General features: G+C 49.2%; 11 non-coding genes across 11 annotated transcripts; all 11 read right to left on the minus strand.

Annotated features, from left to right (window-relative positions):
* Positions 1–102: 102 nt before the first annotated feature.
* LOC141062709 (U4 spliceosomal RNA) lies at positions 103–244 on the minus strand. Its single transcript, XR_012224450.1, has one exon. It is a non-coding gene; the product is annotated as a U4 spliceosomal RNA (small nuclear RNA).
* A 281-nt stretch (positions 245–525) lies between these two features.
* On the minus strand, positions 526–666 carry LOC141062022 (U4 spliceosomal RNA). The gene has a single exon (XR_012223828.1). It is a non-coding gene; the product is annotated as a U4 spliceosomal RNA (small nuclear RNA).
* Positions 667–947: 281 nt separating this feature from the next.
* Positions 948–1,088, minus strand: LOC141062076 (U4 spliceosomal RNA). Its single transcript, XR_012223877.1, has one exon. It is a non-coding gene; the product is annotated as a U4 spliceosomal RNA (small nuclear RNA).
* A 283-nt stretch (positions 1,089–1,371) lies between these two features.
* On the minus strand, positions 1,372–1,512 carry LOC141061583 (U4 spliceosomal RNA). Its single transcript, XR_012223431.1, has one exon. It is a non-coding gene; the product is annotated as a U4 spliceosomal RNA (small nuclear RNA).
* A 281-nt stretch (positions 1,513–1,793) lies between these two features.
* LOC141062405 (U4 spliceosomal RNA) lies at positions 1,794–1,934 on the minus strand. Its single transcript, XR_012224176.1, has one exon. It is a non-coding gene; the product is annotated as a U4 spliceosomal RNA (small nuclear RNA).
* Positions 1,935–2,215: 281 nt separating this feature from the next.
* Positions 2,216–2,356, minus strand: LOC141061782 (U4 spliceosomal RNA). The gene has a single exon (XR_012223611.1). It is a non-coding gene; the product is annotated as a U4 spliceosomal RNA (small nuclear RNA).
* A 283-nt stretch (positions 2,357–2,639) lies between these two features.
* LOC141061513 (U4 spliceosomal RNA) lies at positions 2,640–2,780 on the minus strand. The gene has a single exon (XR_012223367.1). It is a non-coding gene; the product is annotated as a U4 spliceosomal RNA (small nuclear RNA).
* Positions 2,781–3,061: 281 nt separating this feature from the next.
* On the minus strand, positions 3,062–3,202 carry LOC141062323 (U4 spliceosomal RNA). Its single transcript, XR_012224101.1, has one exon. It is a non-coding gene; the product is annotated as a U4 spliceosomal RNA (small nuclear RNA).
* An 11,113-nt stretch (positions 3,203–14,315) lies between these two features.
* Positions 14,316–14,456, minus strand: LOC141061317 (U4 spliceosomal RNA). The gene has a single exon (XR_012223189.1). It is a non-coding gene; the product is annotated as a U4 spliceosomal RNA (small nuclear RNA).
* Positions 14,457–14,739: 283 nt separating this feature from the next.
* LOC141062482 (U4 spliceosomal RNA) lies at positions 14,740–14,879 on the minus strand. Its single transcript, XR_012224245.1, has one exon. It is a non-coding gene; the product is annotated as a U4 spliceosomal RNA (small nuclear RNA).
* Positions 14,880–15,161: 282 nt separating this feature from the next.
* Positions 15,162–15,302, minus strand: LOC141061525 (U4 spliceosomal RNA). Its single transcript, XR_012223378.1, has one exon. It is a non-coding gene; the product is annotated as a U4 spliceosomal RNA (small nuclear RNA).
* Positions 15,303–15,566: the final 264 nt, after the last annotated feature.

Raw genomic sequence — 15,566 nt, forward strand, 5'->3', positions numbered from 1 at the left:
TTCTGCTCCAGGAAACAAACACCAACCCATTGCTTTGGGAAGCAAGGCTTCTCTTCCACACTGGGAGGAGCTAAGACAGTCATTTGCATACAATGGATTAAGTCTCCTGAGAGACCAAAAAAAATTGCAAAAGCTGACTGTATTTCAAGTCATCATGGCAGGGTACAGGGAAAAGTTTTCAATTACCAATAATCACGCCTCAGTTAAACCTCATTGGGCTACAATAATGCCACTGCGCAAAGATGAACCAACTGTGGTGATCAAGGGCTTTCCACTTCCAAGGCAGAACTTGTTTAAGCCAGGTTGAGTTCCAAATCACCACTAGCCCTCCCACGCTGCTTCCAGGCATCCTGGGCTTCCTCATGCTAAGGGCTCAGGAAAAACAATTTCTGGAAATTACAGGCAGATTGCCTCACTCTCTCCTTCTGCTCCAGGAAACAAACATCAATCCACTGCTGTGAGAAGCAAGGCTATTCTTCCACGCTGGCAGGAGCTAAGACTGTCATTTGCATACCATGGATTAAGTCTCCTGAGAGACCAACAAAAATTGCAAAAGCTGACTGTATTCCAAGTCATTATGGCGGGTTATTGGGAAAAGTTTTCAATTAGCAATAATCACGCCTTGGTTAAACCTCATGGGCTACGATATTGCCACAGCGCAAAGATGAAAGAACAGAAGTGACCAAGGGCTTCCCGCTTCCAAGGCAGAACATTTTAAGCCATGGTGAGTTCCAAATCACCACTAGCCCTCCACGCTGCTTCCAGGCATCCTGGGCTTCCACATTCTAAGGGCTCAGTTAAGATGTAATTTTTGGCAATTACAGGCAGATTGCCTCACTTTCGCCTTCTGCTCCAAGAAACAAACATCAATCCATTGCTGTGAGAAGCAAGGCTTTTCTTCCACACTGCCAGAACCTAAGACTGTCATTTGCATACCATGGATTAAGTCTCCTGAGAGACCAACAAAAATTGCCAAAGCTGACTGTATTCCAAGTCATTATGGCGGGGTATAGGGAAAAGTTTCCAATTAGCAATAATCACACCTCGATTAAATCTCATAGGCTACGATATTGCCACTGCGCAAAGTTGAAAGAACTGTTGTGACCAATGCCTTCCTGCTTCCAAAGCAGAGCTTGTTTAAGCTTTGGTGAGTTACAAATTCTCACTAGCCCTCCCACACTGCTTCCAGGCATACTGAGCTTCCACACTATAAGGGCTCAGTTAAGATGAAATTTTTGGCAATTACAGACAGATTGCCTCACTCTCTCCTTCTGCTCCAGGAAACAAACATCAATCCATTGCTGTGAGAAGCAAGGCTTTTCTTCCACACTGGGAGAAGCTAAGACTGTCATTTGCATACCATGGATTAAGTCTCCTGAGAGACCAACAAAAATTGCCAAAGCTGACTGTATTTCAAGTCATCATGGCGGGGTATTGGGAAAAGTTTTCAATTAGCAATAATCACGTCTTGGTTAAACCTCATGGGCTACGATATTGCCACTGCGCAAAGTTGAAAGAACTGTTGTGACCAAGGCCTTCCCACTTCCAAGGCAGAACTTGTTTAAGCCATGTTGAGTTCCAAATCACCTCTAGCCCTCCCACGCTGCTTCCAGGCATCCTGGGCTTCCTCATGCTAAGGGCTCAGGAAAAACAATTTTTGGCAAATACAGGCAGATTGCCTTACTCTCTCCTTCTGCTCCAGGAAACAAACATCAATCCACTGCTGTGAGAAGCAAGGCTTTTCTTCCACGCTGGCAGGAGCTAAGACTGTCATTTGCATACCATGGATTAAGTCTCCTGAGAGACCAACAAAAATTGCCAAAGCTGACTGTATTCCAAGTCATTATGGCGGGGTATTGGGAAAAGTTTTCAATTAGCAATAATCACGCCTTGGTTAAACCTCATGGCAAACGATATTGCCACAGCGCAAAGATGAAAGAACAGAAGTGACCAAGGGCTTCCCACTTCCAAGGCAGAACATTTTAAGCCATGGTGAGTTCCAAATAACCACTAGCCCTCCACGCTGCTTCCAGGCATCCTTGGCTTCCACATTCTAAGGATTCAGATAAAATGTAATTTTTGGCAATTACAGGCAGATTGCCTCACTCTCGCCTTCTGCTCCAAGAAACAAACATCAATCCATTGCTGTGAGAAGGAAGGATTTTCTTACACACTGCGAGGACCTAAGACTGTCATTTGCATACCATAGAATAAGTCTCCTGAGAAACCAACAAAAATTGCCAAAGCTGACTGTATTTCAAGTCATCATGGCGGGGTATTGGGAAAAGTTTTCAATTAGCAATAATCACACCTCAATTAAATCTCATAGGCTACGATATTGCCACTGCGCAAAGTTGAAAGAACTGTTGTGACCAATGCCTTCCTGCTTCCAAAGCAGAGCTTGTTTAAGCTACGGTGAGTTACAAATTCTCACTAGCCCTCCCACACTGCTTTCAGGCATCCTGGGCTTCTACATTCTGAGGGCTCAGTTAAGATGAAATTTTTGGCAATTACAGACAGATTGCCTTACTCTCTCCTTCTGCTCCAGGAAACAAACATCAATCCATTGCTGTGAGAAGCAAGGCTTTTCTTCCACACTGGGAGGAGCTAATACTGTCATTTGCATACCATGGATTAAGTCTCCTGAGAGACCAACAAAAATTGCCAAAGCTGACTGTATTTCAAGTCATCATGGCGGGCTATTGGGAAAAGTTTTCAATTAGCAATAATCACGCCTCGGTTAAACCTCATGGGCTACGATATTGCCACAGCGCAAAGATGAAAGAACAGAAGTGACCAAGGGCTAACCTCTTCCAAGGCAGAACTTTTTAAGCCATGGTGAGTTCCAAATCACCAATAGCCCTATACGCTGATTCCAGGCATCCTGGGCTTCCACATTCTAAGGGCTCAGTTAAGATGTAATTTTTGGCAATTACAGGCAGATTGCCTCACTCTCGCCTTCTGCTCAAAGAATCAAACATCAATCCATTGCTGTGAGAAGCAAGGCTTTTCTTCCACACTGGGAAGACCTAAGACTGTCATTTGCATACCACAGATTAAGTCTCATGAGAGACCAACAAAAATTGCCAACGCTAACTATATTTCAAGTCATCATGGTGGGGTAATGCGAAAAGTTTTCAATTAACAATAATCACGCCTCGGTTAAACCTCATGGGCTACGATATTGTCACTGCGCAAAGTTGAAAGAGTTGTTGTGACTAGTGTTGAGCATTCCGATACCGCAAGTATCGGGTATCGGCCGATATCAGCGGTATCGGAATTCCGATACTTAATTCCGATACTTTTTTCATATCGGATTCCGGGATCGGAATCGGAATAGGAAGTTCCCATCATGCTATGAGCCTGCTTGCTTTGATTAAGCCAATGGGAATCCTCCGAAGTGTGGGCACATCCTGTTAGGCATGTAGGCATGTTAACTATTGGCATGGCTGTGATTGGCTGCCGAAATGATGTCATGATGCACTATAAAAGCCACCGCAGCCGCCATTTCTGGTCACTCTGCTGTGAATTCAGTTAGGGACAGGCTGCTGTAGAAGACTGTGAGGGACAGTTAGAAATAGCGATTCTAAAAACAATATTGTGCTTTATCCAGGCTACATAAACCACCACTGTAGCTTGCTTTTCCCTAGCAGCGCTGTTTTCACAGCTGTCTGCAAGGGCTGTGTGAGTGCAGCTCACGCTGTGGAGTGGGTCCTGCAGCCACGTCAGGCTGTAGGCCACCCAGTGTGATCACTGCTGCCTCATACATCTTTTATTTTTTGAGCTGCATTTTTTAAATAATTTCAATCTAGTGTGCTTCCATCCGTATCCATATACGTTGGTTGCAAACACTAGTAGTAGACAGCGGAGCCTTTCTGCAGCCTTTCAGTGCTAGTGTCCACTTTGCTGCACTGTTCACGGCTGTCTGAGAGGTCTCTGACTGTGTGTGAGTGCAGCTCATGCTGAGTAGTGTGTCCTGCAGCTACGTCTGGCTGTAGGACGCTCAGCGTGCGTCACTGCCTCACACATATTTTTATTTGAGTGCAGCTCATTTTTTCTTCTATTAGTGTGCATCCATCCGTCTCCATCTACGGTGGTTGCAAACACTATATAGGAGTACACAGCGGAGCCTTTCTGCAGCCTGTCAGTGCCAGTGCCCACTTAGCTGCACTGTTGACGGCTGTCTGAGAGGTCTCTGACTGTGTGTGAGTGCAGCTCACGCTGAGTAGAGTGTCCTGCAGCTACGTCTGGTTGTAGGACGCTCAACGTGCGTCACTGCCTCACACATATTTGTCTCTGAGTGCAGCTCATTTTTTCTTCTCCTATTAGTGTGCATCCATCCGTATCCATCAACATTGGTTGGTTGCAAACACTATATAGGAGTAGATAGAGGAGCCTTTTTTTCTGGCTTGTGCCCTGCCGGCGCAGCCAGATTAGTATTACCCAATTTTTTTGGAGCCTCATCTTTTGCATTGTAGGTTACCTGCCTGCATTGTAATAGCTCCAAAAAGTTGGTGATACTATCAGTTTCAATTCTTTGTTCTCATACTTTGAGTTTGTTTCAAACAAAGAAACCACATAAAAAGTTCACCAAACACTACATTTTGAACTTGTGTAGGCCACATCAGCTCCTATTAAAGTCTAGTCCACACACACACACTTCATAAAATTAGTGTTTCTTGTACCTGTAACCAGCTGTTCAGGAATAAGCACACTAAGGCCCCCCTTTGTCCTTTTTTGCCTATCTTAAGCAGTCTTGCAAGATGAAGAAGGCAGGGAGTAAGGTGCGGGGGCGTGGGCGTGGGCGTGGAGTTTCAGCAGGGAGAGGACGTGGGGATTCTGCAGGGAGAGGACGTGGGGATTCTACAGGTAGAGGACGTGGGGATTCTGGGCCTGCTGCGGGCACCAGTGGATCAGCATCCCCCAGTTTTAGCAGGCAACAGTCCTTTATGCGCAGCTTTGTAGGACCTCAACGTACCCCACTGCTGCGGGAGGAACAAATTGAAGCCGTTGTCGGATGGATGGCAGCTAACGCATCGACTTCAATTACTTCCGCATCCTCTCAGGGTCAGAGCACCGAAGAGCAACCATCTGTCTCTTCACCACCTGCCAAAGTGCCCAGGCAGTCAGAGAGACATGGACAGGAGCCATCACAATCTCTACTTCTGTTCTCGGAATCTGTTGGCTTGGAAAGAGGGGGCCAGCCAAGCAGCATTCCTGAATGTGAAGAAGAGGGAGTATGCAGTGATGCGCAACTTCTTTGTCCCTCTGAATCTGAAGAGGCGAGTGGGCCAGTGCCTATGGTCAGCACACCTCAGTACGCATCAGATGATGACGAGACTCAGTTGCCACTTTCTGGTGCATACGGTGCTGGCGAGACAACCCCGGAGAAGCAGCTGTTTGAAGAGGGGAGGGAAGATGATGAGGTCCTTGACCCATCATGGCGTGAGCAACAGGAAGGTGGTGGGAGCAGCTCGGAGGAAGAGATTCCCCTACCGGCCAAAACAGGAGGCAGAGGGAGGGGGAAGACTTGGTTGCCTGTACCCTCCACTTCGGCACCCGTTAGGAGCATTCCTCCTTCCAAAGGCAAACCGGGCGCTCACAAGAGTTGCAGTGCGTGGTCCTTTTTTGACACAGTTGCAGATGACATTTGCTTTGTCAAATGCAAGCTGTGTCATCAGAGAGTCAAAAGAGGGAGAAATGTCAGCAACCTCAATACCACAAATATGTGGAAACATGTGCGCACCAAGCACGAGTTGGAGTTGCATAGACACCCTCAAGACGTAGGCCAACGTACAGCACCACCTACCACCTCTTCAGTTCGTGTTGGGCCCTCTTCCTCCAGCTCACACACTGCTGGTTCGGCTTCCTCACAGGATCGCCAAGGAAGAACCTCTGCCACTGTTGTCCGGAGACCCTGTCAGATTCCACCCATAACAGCACGTTCCCATCCATCACAGCCATCGGTAGCACAGGCATGGGATAAAAGGCGCCCTTACTCGGCAAACCATCCCCGAGCACAGTCTCTGAATGCTGGCATTGCCAAACTTCTGGCAGTTGAAATGCTGTCATTCAGGCTGGTGGACACTGACACCTTCCGGGACTTAATGGCATTGGCAGTCCCCCAATACAACGTGCCCAGCCGCTTTTATTTCAGCAGGCGAGCCGTCCCTGCCCTGCAGAAACATGTTGAGGGCAAAATAAAACATGCGCTACTAAACGCCGTTAGTAGCAAGGTCCACCTGACCACCGATGCGTGGACCAGTAACCATGGACAGGGACGATACCTTTCCCTCACTGCCCACTGGGTCAATGTTGTGGAGCCGGGTACGGATCTGGAGAGTGGCGCTGTACGTGTTCTTCCAACGCCACGGATTGCAGGACTCCAGTCTGTACACATAGACTCCTCCTCCTACTCAAGTTCCTCAGAAACAGCAGAGCAGGAGCCTGTTACGACCGATATGAGCACAGCCGTGGCCAAACGTCAACAGGCTGTACTCAAATTAATTTCTTTGGGGAATCGAAGCCACACAGCGCAGGAGCTCTGGAATGCTATCAAGCTGGAGAGCGATGTGTGGTTTGGGCCAGCGAATCTCCAGCCGGGCTTGGTAGTGTGTGACAATGGCCGAAATCTGGTGGCAGCTCTTGGCCTAGGCAACCTCACACACATCCCATGTCTGGCACATGTTCTTAACTTGGTCGTGCAGAGCTTTCTGAGGGACTATCCGGATCTTGATGCACTGTTGCACAAGGTCCGCATAGAGTGCGCTCACTTGCGACGTTCCAGCACGGCAAGATCGCGCCTCGCTGCTCTGCAGCGACGATTTGGCCTTCCAGAACATCGCATCATATGTGACCTACCCACCCGGTGGAATTCAACGTTACATATGTTGGAGCGGTTGTGTGAGCAGCAGGCAGCAGTCATGGAGTACCAGCTGCATCAGGCGCAAACAAGTCGCACTGTGCGCCGTTCACACTTCAGCACCATTGAGTGGGCCTCTATGAAGGACATCTGCCTCGTTTTGCGTGCCTTCGATGAATCCACGCGGATGGCGAGTGCAGATGATGCACTAGTCAGCATGACTGTCCCCCTTATCTGCCTGCTTCAACAAACACTGCAAGCACTAAGGGATGAGGTTTCAGAAGAGGTGGAGGATGAGGAGTCCCAAATGCCATCTGCTTCTGGACAGTCTGCGCTACGTGTTTCCTCACAAAGGCCTAGGCAGGGGACACTTTGTGAGGAGGATGAGGAGGAGTCGATGGAGGAGGAAGACATCTCTCCAGAGGAGGGAGGTACACAAACCTCTACTCAGTATGTACAGCGAGGGTGGGGTGATGCAGAGCAGGTCGAGGTCACGCCTCAAACAGGGGACAGCGGTTCTTTGGCAGTTGGGAGTCTGCAGCACATGGTTGATTTCATGCTGCAGTGCCTGAGAAACGACCGCCGCATCGCCCACATTCTCGTCTCGGCTGATTATTGGGTGTACACCCTCCTAGATCCTCGCTACCGGGACAGCGTACAAAGGCTCATACCAACGTTGAACCGGGAGCGTAAAATGCGGGAGTACGAAGAGTCACTGGTGCAGTCCATAATGTTTTCCATTCCACCCGACAGCATTGTTGCAAGTGCTTTACAAAGCAGCTCTGTGCGTCGAGGCAGTGGAGGAAACTCTGCACAAAGAGGGAGCAGAGGCAGTGCCGCAGCACAAGGCAAGACCACTATGGCCCAAATGTGGCAAAGTTTTGTGTGTCCACCACAATTGTCTACACCATCAGCGACGCCTCGAGTCAGCAGGAGGCAACGCTTCCGTCAGATGGTGTCAGACTACATGTCTTGCCCTGTCGCTGTACTCCCAGATGGCTCTTCCCCCTTCAAGTTTTGGGTCTCTAAGCTGGATACATGGCCAGAGCTTAGCCAGTATGCATTGGAGGTGCTGGCTTGCCCTGCTGCCAGTGTATTATCGGAACGTGTCTTTAGTGCCGCAGGTGGTGTACTAACAGACCGTCGCACGCGACTATCTTCCGATAATGTTGACCGGCTGACTTTTCTGAAAATGAACAAGGCCTGGATCTCCAAAGACTTTGCCATTCCTCTTACAGACTAAATTAGTGGTTGGCAACTGTATCCAGGTCTGCTGGTGTGTTCATTTTTCTACCACCTGAACTATAATCCCTGTGCTTCAACACAGCCAGTTGTCGCTCAGATGTGTCGTCTGCACAGAGAAACACACTAGCTCCTGTGTTACTGGGGTTCAGTAATGCCAGCTGATCCCCTGCTGTGTGGACGGCAGAGTCACCAGCTCCATCAACATTCAAACCACTACTGATTTTTAACCGTGCCCAACTTAGGTCTCTGGCTCCACTGTCTCTACTATTTCCCCTGACCTCCAACCCCGCCATCTACATCTCTGAAGTGGCGTCAGCACAATCTACACTTGTTCCTGTGTTCCTGTGGCTCAGTCCCATCAGTTTATCCCCTGATGTGTGTCCGGCAAGGTCTCCTGCTCTGTCCACATTCCCATAACCAGTAGTGGGAATGAGGACAGAGCTGGCGAACTTGCCGGACAAACATCAGGGGATCAACTGATGGGACTGAGCACCAGTAACACAGGAACAAGTGTAGATTGTGCTGACGCCACTTCAGAGATGTAGCTGGCGGGGTTGGAGGCCAGGGTAAATAGTAGAGACAGTGGAGCCAGAGGCCTAAGTGGAGCATGGTTAGAATCAGTAGTAGTCCACAACCTCCATAAAAACCGCTGCCCATTGGCCTCTGCATGCGGCATGCGTAATCCTGGGCACCAACAGCGTCAGTTGGTGTTCAGAAGTGTCGTCTCCACAGAGCCAAACACATTCGTTCAAGTGTTAGTGGGGTTCAGCACTGCCAGCTGTTCCCCTGCTGTGGAGATGGCAAGTCTCCTGCTGCCTTCACCTGCCCAAATCCAGTAGGCCCCAGCCTGCTCCTCGCCTAATCCTGGGCTCCAACAGCGTCAGTTGGTGTTCAGAAGTGTCGTCTCCACAGAGCCAAACACATTCGTTCAAGTGTTAGTGGGGTTCAGCACTGCCAGCTGTTCCCCTGCTGTGGAGATGGCAAGTCTCCTGCTGCCTTCACCTGCCAAAATCCAGTAGGCCCCAGCCTGCTCCTCGCCTAATCCTGGGCTCCAACAGCGTCAGTTGGTGTTCAGAAGTGTCGTCTCCACAGAACCAAACACATTCGTTCAAGTGTTAGTGGGGTTCAGCACTGCCAGCTGTTCCCCTGCTGTGGAGATGGCAAGTCTCCTGCTGCCTTCACCTGCCAAAATCCAGTAGGCCCCAGCCTGCTCCTCGCCTAATCCTGGGCTCCAACAGCGTCAGTTGGTGTTCAGAAGTGTCGTCTCCACAGAACCAAACACATTCGTTCAAGTGTTAGTGGGGTTCAGCACTGCCAGCTGTTCCCCTGCTGTGGAGATGGCAAGTCTCCTGCTGCCTTCACCTGCCAAAATCCAGTAGGCCCCAGCCTGCTCCTCGCCTAATCCTGGGCTCCAACAGCGTCAGTTGGTGTTCAGAAGTGTCGTCTCCACAGAGCCAAACACATTCATTCAAGTGTTAGTGGGGTTCAGCACTGCCAGCTGTTCCCCTGCTGTGGAGATGGCAAGTCTCCTGCTGCCTTCACCTGCCAAAATCCAGTAGGCCCCAGCCTGCTCCTCGCCTAATCCTGGGCTCCAACAGCGTCAGTTGGTGTTCAGAAGTGTCGTCTCCACAGAGCCAAACACGTTCGTTCAAGTGTTAGTGGGGTTCAGCACTGCCAGCTGTTCCCCTGCTGTGGAGATGGCAAGTCTCCTGCTGCCTTCACCTGCCAAAATCCAGTAGGCCCCAGCCTGCTCCTCGCCTAATCCTGGGCTCCAACAGCGTCAGTTGGTGTTCAGAAGTGTCGTCTCCACAGAACCAAACACATTCGTTCAAGTGTTAGTGGGGTTCAGCACTGCCAGCTGTTCCCCTGCTGTGGAGATGGCAAGTCTCCTGCTGCCTTCACCTGCCAAAATCCAGTAGGCCCCAGCCTGCTCCTCGCCTAATCCTGGGCTCCAACAGCGTCAGTTGGTGTTCAGAAGTGTCGTCTCCACAGAACCAAACACATTCGTTCAAGTGTTAGTGGGGTTCAGCACTGCCAGCTGTTCCCCTGCTGTGGAGATGGCAAGTCTCCTGCTGCCTTCACCTGCCAAAATCCAGTAGGCCCCAGCCTGCTCCTCGCCTAATCCTGGGCTCCAACAGCGTCAGTTGGTGTTCAGAAGTGTCGTCTCCACAGAGCCAAACACGTTCGTTCAAGTGTTAGTGGGGTTCAGCACTGCCAGCTGTTCCCCTGCTGTGGAGATGGCAAGTCTCCTGCTGCATTCACCTGCCAAAATCCAGTAGGCCCCAGCCTGCTCCTCGCCTAATCCTGGGCTCCAACAGCGTCAGTTGGTGTTCAGAAGTGTCGTCTCCACAGAACCAAACACATTCGTTCAAGTGTTAGTGGGGTTCAGCACTGCCAGCTGTTCCCCTGCTGTGGAGATGGCAAGTCTCCTGCTGCCTTCACCTGCCAAAATCCAGTAGGCCCCAGCCTGCTCCTCGCCTAATCCTGGGCTCCAACAGCGTCAGTTGGTGTTCAGAAGTGTCGTCTCCACAGAGCCAAACACATTCGTTCAAGTGTTAGTGGGGTTCAGCACTGCCAGCTGTTCCCCTGCTGTGGAGATGGCAGTCTCTCCTGCTGTCTCCGCATTACAAAGACAGTAGGCCTCTGCCTACACCCTCCTATTTCCTGGGCTTCAACACAGCCAGTTGTAGTTCGGAAGTGCCGTCCACACGGAAAGAGACACTTGCTCCCGTGTCTCAGTGGGGTTCAGTAACGTCAGCTGATCCCCTGCTGTGTGGATGGCAGTCTCTCCTGCTGTAAACTCATTCAAAATACAGTAGGCCTCTGCCTACACCCTCCTATTTCCTGGGCTTCAACACAGCCAGTTGTAGTTCGGAAGTGCCGTCCACACGGAAAGAGACACTTGCTCCCGTGTCTCAGTGGGGTTCAGTAACGTCAGCTGATCCCCTGCTGTGTGGATGGCAGTCTCTCCTGCTGTCACCTCATTCAAAATTCAGTAGGCCTCTGCCTACACCCTCCTATTTCCTGGGCTTCAACACAGCCAGTTGTAGTTCGGAAGTGCCGTCCACACGGAAAGAGATACTTGCTCCCGTGTCTCAGTGGGGTTCAGTAACGTCAGCTGATCCCCTGCTGTGTGGATGGCAGTCTCTCCTGCTGTAAACTCATTCAAAATACAGTAGGCCTCTGCCTACACCCTCCTATTTCCTGGGCTTCAACACAGCCAGTTGTAGTTCGGAAGTGCCGTCCACACGGAAAGAGATACTTGCTCCCGTGTCTCAGTGGGGTTCAGTAACGTCAGCTGATCCCCTGCTTTGTGGATGGCAGTCTCTCCTGCTGTAAACTCATTCAAAATACAGTAGGCCTCTGCCTACACCCTCCTATTTCCTGGGCTTCAACACAGCCAGTTGTAGTTCGGAAGTGCCGTCCACACGGAAAGAGATACTTGCTCCCGTGTCTCAGTGGGGTTCAGTAATGTCAGCTGATCCCCTGCTGTGTGGATGGCAAAGTCTCCTGCTGCCTACACAGTCGTACCACTACTGATTTTTAACCGTGCTCCAATTAGGCCTGTGGCTCCACTGTCTCTCGTATTTCCCCTGTCCTCCAACCCTGCCAGTTACAGCTCCGAAGTGGCGTCTGCACAATCCACACTTGTTCCTGTGTTACAGGTGTTCAGTCCGATCAGTTAATCCCCTGATGTGTGTCCGGCAATGTCGCCTGCTCTGTCCACATTCCCATTATCGGAATGTGGACAGAGCAGGCGACATTGCAGGACACACATCAGGGGATTAACTGACCGGACTGAACACCTGTAACACAGGAACAAGTGTGGATTGTGCAGACGCCACTTCGGAGCTGTAACTGGCGGGGTTGGAGGACAGGGGAAATACGAAAATCAGTGAATCCACAGGCCTAAGTGGAGCTTGGTTCAAATTAGTAGTCTACAACCGATCTTAAAATTTCTTCAATGCAGCCTAAGCCTGCTCCGTGCTTGTCCCTGGGCTTCAACACAGCCAGTTGTTGCTCGGAAGTGCCGTCTTCACAGAGTAAAACACTAGCTCCTGTGTTTGTGGGGTTCAGTAACGTCAGCTGTTCCCCTGCTGTTTTGATGGCAATCTGTCCTGCTGCCTCCCAATTGACAGCACATCAGGCCTCAGCCTGCTAAGTGCTTGTCCTGGGCTCCAACATCGCCAGTTGCTGCTCATAACTGACTTTGGCACGGGTACTCCCTCCTGCCCAGCTTGGTTCCAGCCCTGCCTGCTGTTTCCGGGAAGTGTCAATGTCAGTTTGCCACCCCAAGTTGCCATGTCGTGTTGCGGTTGGGTTAGCCGAGGCTAGGGTGCCAGCAGTTTAGGTGCTTCCTATGTGGACTGCGGGTTCTGGTAAGAAAGGTTTGTTCCATAGTGCCAGTAGGACAAGCACCCCCTGTAGGACTGTGTGATTCGGTAACTGCGGCCAGCTTGCGGCATGCCAACTTTGCTTTTCAGGGGTAACTTCTGATACCCCTCCGGGTTCCAGCACCGTCAGCTGGTTCTCATCAGAGCCTTTGGCCTAGGTGCCTCCATCTCGGTATCCGAGTTCCAGCAACGTCTGCTGGTCCTTGGTAGTGCTTTGTAGCACAGGTACCTCCTGCTTAGTAACCGGGTTCCAGCACCGTCAGCTGGTCCTCGGTTGTGCCATTGGCTCTTATTCCTTCTGCTGCCCCTCCGGGTGCCAGCACTGTCAGCTGGTCCTCGCTATTTCCATTTGCTCTTGCAGCTTATGCTACCCCTCCGGGTTCCAGCACCGTCAGCTGGTTCTCGTCAGAGCGTTTGGCCTAGGTGCCTCCATCTCGGTATCCGAGTTCCGGCAACGTCTGCTGGTCCTTGGTAGTGCTTTGTAACACAGGTACCTCCTGCTTAGTAACCGGGTCCTCGGTAGTGCCATTGGCTCTTGTTCCTTCTGCTGCCCCTCCGGGTGCCAGTACCGTCAGCTGGTTCAAGAGGACAAAGAACAGGAAGACAACCACCAAGATGCAGAACAACAAGAGAGAGAAGACAAAGAAGCATAAAAAAAACAAAGCAGAAGAACATTAAGCATAAGACTAATACTCTGAGCAAATGATATTATCTTATTTATAAGCAGAAGAAGACTAAGCAGTGTATGGGGGTGAGTCCGTTCCTCCTCGTGGTGCCCCTGGAAAAGGCCTGCTTCTGCAGGCCAAACTGAACGCGGACAAATCCTGTTGTAAATCTTTTGTGACAGGCAGAACGGAAGGTGTAAACTTCTAACTTTTCTAGATAACAACTACAGGAATGCCTGACACAAACAAGAATATGATGAAGAAGAATAGGAAGAAGATGAAGAAGCTGAATATGTAGAATAATAATTGTTGAATAAGAAGAATATGAAGAATGTAAGAAAAGGAAGAAGAAGAAGAAGAAGAATGTAAAAAAAGGAAGTAGAAGAAGAAGAAGAAGAATGTAAAAAAAGGAATAAGAAGAAGAATGTAAAAAAAGGAAGTAGAAGAAGAAGAAGAAGAATGTAAAAAAAGGAAGTAGAAGAAGAAGAATGTAAAAAAAGGAAGTAGAAGAAGAAGACATACATGTCTGGCAAAATATAAATGAGGCTAACATAGTCAATATCTTTGTAACTCCTAACATCTTTAAAAAAAAAAGTTTAATTCCTGCTATTCCATTTGATTGGGCTAAACCTCTATGGCTTTAATGTCTCCTCCACCTCCCACAATACATTCTACATTATTCTTAGTTGTTTTTCTTCATGTAGAATTAACCTACAAGGAAAGAAAGGTTTTTTTTTAATTCCGATATTTTGGCCCCATTGACTTGCATTGGTTCCCGGTATCGGAATCGGCGATACCGATACTTTTTTTTAAGATCGGCCGATCCATTCCGATCCGATATTTTCAAGTATCGGCTGGTATCGCTCAACTCTAGTTGTGACCAATGCCTTCCCTCTTCCAAAGCAGAGCCTGTTTAAGCTACGGTGAGTTACAAATTCTCACTAGCCCTCCCACACTGCTTCCAAGCATCCTGAGCTTCCACATTCTAAGGGCTAAGTTAAGATTAAATTTTAGGCAATTACAGGCAGATTGCCTCACTCTCTCCATCTGTTTCAGGCAACAAACATCAATCCATTGCTGTGAGAAGCTAGGATTTTCTTCCATGCTGGGAGGAGCTAAGACTCTGTTATTTGTATACAATGGATTAAGTCTCCTGAGAGACCAACAAAAATTGCCAAAGCTGACTGTATTTCAAGTCATCATGGCCGGGTATTGGGAAAAGTTTTCAATTAGCAATAATCACGCCTCAGTTAAACCTCATGGGCTACGATATTGCCACTGCGCAAAGTTGAAAGAACTGTTGTGACCAATGCCTTCCTGCTTTCAAAGCAGAGCTTGTTTAAGCTACGGTGAGTTACAAATTCTCACTAGCCCTCCCACAAAGCTTCCAGGCATCCTGGGCTTCCACATTCTGAGGGCTCAGGAAAGATGTAATTTTTGGCAATTACAGGCAGATTGCCTCACTCTCGCCTTCTGCTCCAAGAAACAAACATCAATCCATTGCTGTGAGAAGCAAGGCTTTTCTTCCACACTGGGAGAAGCTAAGACTGTCATTTGCATACCATGAATTAAGTCTCCTGAGAGACCAACAAAAATTGCCAAAGCTGACTGTATTTCACGTCATCATGGCGGGGTATTGGGAAAAGTTTTCAATTAGCAATGATAAGCCTCGGTTAAACCTCATGGGCTACGATATTGCCACATCGCAAAGATGAAGGAACAGAAGTGATCAAGGGCTTCCGGCTTCCAAGGCAGAACTTGTTTAAGCCATGGTGAGTTCCAAATCACCACTAGCCCTCCACGCTGCTTCCAGGCATCCTGGGCTTCCACATTCTGCGGGATCAGGAAAGATGAAATTTTTAGCAATTACTGGCAGATAGCCTCACTCTCGCCTTCTGCTCCAAGAAACAAACATCAATCCATTGCTGTGAGAAGCAAGGCTTTTCTTCCACACTGGGAGGAGCTAATACTGTCATTTGCATACCATGGATTAAGTCTCCTGAGAGACCAACAAAAATTGCCAAAGCTGACTGTATTTCAAGTCATCATGGCGGGCTATTGGGAAAAGTTTTCAATTAGCAATAATCACGCCTCGGTTAAACCTCATGGGCTACGATATTGCCACAGCGCAAAGATGAAAGAACAGAAGTGACCAAGGGCTAACCGCTTCCAAGGCAGAACTTTTTAAGCCATGGTGAGTTCCAAATCACCAATAGCCCTCCACGCTGATTCCAGGCATCTTGGGCTTCCACATTCTAAGGGCTCAGTTAAGATTTAATTTTTGGCAATTACAGGCAGATTGCCTCACTCTCGCCTTCTGCTCCAAGAAACAAACATCAATCCATTGCTGTGAGAAGCAAGGCTTTTCTTCCACACTGGGAGGACCTAAGACTGTCATTT

The sequence above is a fragment of the Dendrobates tinctorius genome, unplaced genomic scaffold, assembly GCF_039654945.1.
Source record: "Dendrobates tinctorius isolate UK_male_01 unplaced genomic scaffold, ASM3965494v1 ptg000245l, whole genome shotgun sequence".
Taxonomy (NCBI): Eukaryota; Metazoa; Chordata; class Amphibia; order Anura; family Dendrobatidae; genus Dendrobates; species Dendrobates tinctorius.